Consider the following 4,978-nt stretch of genomic DNA (forward strand, 5'->3'; position numbering starts at 1 on the left):
GTTTTTGGAAAGACTCAAGCATGCAAATTTATGAAATCAAATAACAAAGCAAGTTGATGTATGTATCCTGATGTAGACAACCTCTCTGTGGCTGATACATTGCAACCACTAGCAATATTCAGAATGTTATTTGTGAAATCAGGTGCTTCTTTGAGAATGAGATATTTTTAAAAATCCAGGTGATTGCAGGAGCACTTGGGTGGCACAGTCGGTTAAACTCTGACTCTTGATTTCGTCTCATGTCATGATCTCAAGGTTATGAGATCAAGTCCTGATTTGGACTCCAGGCTGTGCATGGAGTCTGCTTAAGATTCTCTCTCTCCCTTGGTCCCCCACTCCTCATTTAAAAAACAAAAATCCAGATGACTGCCATTTAAACGTTTCTATCAGTGTTCTGAGCCAAAACAGGGAATTTGATTCACTTTTGAGACAGATTTCCTTAAAAAAAGGTATGAATTCTGTTTAGCATTATAAGCTGAATGTATTCACGTCTGTGGTTACAAATAGTAGAAGCCAAGTATGTGTAACATTGTGAGCATCAGGAGAAAAGGAAATAGAAGCTAGCTAGCTCAAGTAACTAGCTCATGGAATTGATGGAAAAGTTGGAGAATCAGGGTTGAAAAATAAGTATCTAAGAACTAAGGAAAGTTATGTAGTTGACACCACAGACAGGTCATGACACAAGAAGACCCTGCTTAAGAAGCCATGGTCACCAGAGGACCTGGCGACTGCAAGCTGCCCCCATTGCTCTAGATGGTAGTCATTGGAGGTTGCCCCTCTTACACCAGGATAAGGTCTAATAATGCTGCCTTGTCACTTGCTTCTGATTCTAAGTTCTGGCAAAGAATCTGTAACTTACCAAGCTTAGAGCATGAGCACTATGCCCTATCTTGTTCCAAGACCCACACAATGGTGGGTTTCCCAAACATAGAATGGGTTTTAGATCCTGGGAAATCAAGATAACAAAAACTAGCCAACCAACTAAACAAAGAACTTCAAATATTAAGTATCTACCAAATATAGAATTTTCCCTCCAAGTTTTGTTTTAATCTACACTGTCCCTAGTGGCCATGTAACTTACAGTCCAAACTGGGGCCACTTTGAGAGTGAAAGCAGGTGCTGGGACAACTGTAAATGAGGACAGTCCTGGGCAAACCAAGATAAATTATTGCCCTACCTATATCTGAAAAATTATTACTTGCCTTTGAGAGTGCATCTTTGTCCTACCTCAGAATTTACTCATGGGTACAACAACATGCTGAACTATAGCAACAGGGTTGTAAGAGCCTGATATATTCTTTTACTCAAGGTGAGGGATAAAACCTTTGATGAGGAATGGAATTGGATTTGGTGTGGCTCTATATCACTGGGAGTTCTAAAGGTAGAAATAGTGCAGACTGTACTCTCCAGTCTTTGGACATCGACTATGCATTTTTGTGATTGAGTTGTCTGGGCCCCTTGGCTGTGGGCTTGGAAGTACTCTGAATAATATGGATGTCCTGTTCATCATGTTTGGAGCTGCAAAGGAAGAAAGCTTTGGAAGGAAAGGGGAAGGATCTTTTCCTCTCAATAGAGTGAAATGTCATTGGATTTACACCTCCAAGGTGAAAAGATGTTTGGAAGTTCCTGTTCGTTGTGGTGGGGCTGATGAGGGTGGGCCCTGCTGTTGAGAGCTAGAAAGGAACCATGAGATTAGGTTTTACTATAGTGTACCTGCATAGTTTTTTATGTCCTCACCATGCTTGAGTATTATAGCACCTTTTTTGAGTCTGTGGCTTGATATCTTTCATTTATTTTGAAAATTCCCTTTTTTGAGAAACAGTCTCAATTTACAATACAAAGAACTTTTTTTGGAACTACTTGGGGTAGCTGACATGATGTCCTATAACCCTTGAATAGTTTAGTATGCATCACCCACATAAAGAACATTCTGCAAAACCATAGTGTAACCATTAAAAGCAGGGAAAGAGCTTTAGCTTATTATCTACCATCTAATCTTCAGATTCTGTTCAGGTTTTATCAACAGTCCCAGTGATGTCCTCCATAAAGAAAGGTGAGGAATCATGCATTTAAATTCCATGTCCTTTTACTCTCCTTTAGTCTAGGGCCACTTTCTGTCTATTCCATTTTGTTCTTGGATTTCATGACTTTGACAGTTTTGTATATTATAGGCATTATTTTGTAGCCTGTCCTTCTGTTTGGATTTGTCTAATGTTCCCTCATCATTAGACTCACAGACTGCACCGTTGGCAGGGATGTCACAGAAGAGATGCTACTTTGTAACATTTAGGAAAGTCACTTGAAATGTCTGCATGGTTGTCTCTTTATTGATAATGAAAGTATGCTTTTATAAGGAGGTATTATTAAGTGTAGAAAGTGAATAAAAGAATGCCTGTCATTATTGAACTATATTCCCACGGATAAAAATAGCTCATTTTCCTTATTCATTAAATGGCTCAATAATGCTTATCTCTCAGAATTATTATTGTGCTGTCACAAATAAATATGACAGCATATAAAATGTGTTCAATACAGTACTTAGCATATAATATGTGCCCAATAAATGGTATTGGTTAATTTATAATAACAATATTTTTATTATTAGAGGGTAGATGTGTATGTAAAAGGAATAGAGTAGTGTCAAAAGGGAGATTATTTTTGAAGCTCTCTTAGTTTCTGTTTGTGGTTTTGGTTATATACATTGTGCTTTAGTACTCTGATAATAATTCACAAAAATTAAAAGTGTACTAAATAACTTTGTTGAAAACATAAGGCTCCACTGTACTACTGGTGTTAATAAATCAGCTCATTTGGAAGAGGCATAGCAGAGCCCTTGGAGTTGACATGACTATACCTCCCTGCAGTACTTTCCTTGACTACCCTATTATACATGGATCCTGGGGAGATCCTAGTTTATTATCTACAAGGAATACTGGGAAAAATGATGCTATAAAAGTTTATTTTTAAAGTAAGTTAAAACCAGGTGAAAATAGACCTCATGTTCCAGCATTTTCCAATGTCTTGGTCTTTCCCACTGCTATTTGTATATATTGTCAGAATTCTGGAGTTGATACAAGCCTATAAATCAAAATTATTCTTCTCTATCTCAATTGCATTGCGGTTAGAATGAGATAAATCCAGTTGAACTAGAACAATAAGATTATAAGAATAGAATTGCTCTTTTGGGTGTTTCCTCAGTACTTGGGATTTGACCTTACCTGAAAGGAATTTCAAAACTAAAAATATCATATGAATAAAAATGGAGAGTACATTTTTTAAAGGTATTTCAATCCCTGTGGATTTGTAAGTATGTTAACCTCACACAATTGGAGATATAATACAGAAAATGCTTGGTATTGCAAAGACTAAGGTAGTAATTCTAATAGCACATGGCATAAGAATATTATAACACACCTTGAAAATAATATACAGCATATAAGAAAATAAAATTCATCTAGGGGATCCCTGAGTGGCTCAGCGGTTTAGCGCCTGCCTTCTGCCCAGGGCGTGATCCTGGGGTCCTGGGACTGAGTCCCACATCGGGCTCCCTGTGTGGAGCCTGCTTCTGTTTCTCCCTCTGCCTGTGTCTCTGCCTCTCTCTCTGTGTGTGTCTCTCATGAATAAATAAATAAAATCTTAAAAAAAAAGAAATAAAATTCATCTAAAAGATGTCATTGGCAGAAGAAGCCCTAACACTTGCAGAAAAGCTGTATATAATTATAGGAGTGAATAAAAGAAGAAAAGAAAATTAGTTCTTCAAAGAACTGAGGAAATTTGGGAGTAAATGTTGCCACTAAACAGAGAAAAGGCAATATGACCCTACAATCTAGTTATGATGGAACGTTGTTCTAGGGGAACCTGGGTGGCTCAGTTGGTGGAGTGTCTACCTTTGGCTCAGGTCAAGATCCTGGGGACCTGAGATCAAGCCCAAGACTTTTTTTTTTTCTGAAGCCAGCTCCCTGCAGCAGGAGGAGCTAGGGGAGCAGGGATGTTTTTGAAACCTGAGTGACTTGTAGCTAACTGCCTAACAGTAAATTCACATGGTAAAATGCAGAATAAGTCAACATATAGCCAAGGTTTACATTATATCTAGAAATATGTTTTATGCTTTAAAAAAATTGCAATGCACTCCAAAATTTTTTTTCAGATAATTCCTGTACAACCGAAGGCATTGTTATCCCATAACCCCATTGATTCTGCATGGCGGAAACCTGAAACGTGCAATTCAATTCAATCTTCTACAACCACCTTGGTCATTCATCCTTTGGAGAATAGGATTGGTCCTTTTCTGTTCACTGATGACGTCTTCTTTTGATTTCATACATTACAATAGCTGCTTAGAATCTATATTTCGGGGTGAGAAAGGTCAAAGGGGAAGAGGGAGTGGATAAAAGTGCTGCCTGATGCCCGAGTTAATGGGCACAGCAGGTGGGTGCTGAAGAGCAGCCCACTCTTTTCCTCCCCTCCTCAGCAGGGAGCCTGCTTCTCCCCTTCCACCTACTCTTGCTCCTGCTCTCTCTCTCTCAAATAAACAAATAAGCAAACAAATAAATAAATAAAATCTTTTTTAAAAAAGGTGGAATGTTGTTCTTAGTAGCAAATCAATGGAAATCATTCAATCTTGACATCTGTCCCTTGTCAGCATTTTGGGACACAGGTGACTCATTAACACTATTTCTATTTAAAGGAATACGTATTTTCCCAACTCTTCCCCCCATCCTCTCGGTGCCCCCATCCCCTGCCAAAACAAAAAGAAAGAAAATAAGTCAAGAAAGGAAGCAAGAGGGGAAGGGAGGTGCATACCTCCCTTACTTTCTTCAAGGCAGGGGAAGAAAGTCCCTGTCCCATCAGTGAATCCTTCACTGGGGCACTTACAAAGTCCTCAGCAACATGCCAAGGACAGGTTGGCATTGCTGGTGCATAGTGATTTTTAAAAAGCAGACACATTTTTACCCAATTTTAAATTCTCTAGAGACAA

At 38.6% G+C, this 4,978-nt stretch overlaps 1 long non-coding RNA gene across 2 annotated transcripts; it reads left to right on the forward strand.

Moving 5' to 3' along the window:
• Positions 1–856: 856 nt before the first annotated feature.
• Positions 857–4,539, forward strand: LOC144315192 (uncharacterized). Of its 2 annotated transcripts, none has more exons than XR_013380952.1 (3): positions 857–1,604; positions 2,003–2,053; positions 4,148–4,539. It is a non-coding gene; the product is annotated as an uncharacterized LOC144315192 (long non-coding RNA). The 2 variants fall into 2 exon arrangements; XR_013380953.1 differs by having other exon boundaries at positions 2,014–2,053.
• Positions 4,540–4,978: the final 439 nt, after the last annotated feature.

The sequence above is a fragment of the Canis aureus genome, chromosome 6 (genome assembly GCF_053574225.1).
Source record: "Canis aureus isolate CA01 chromosome 6, VMU_Caureus_v.1.0, whole genome shotgun sequence".
In the NCBI taxonomy this organism is placed as follows: Eukaryota; Metazoa; Chordata; class Mammalia; order Carnivora; family Canidae; genus Canis; species Canis aureus.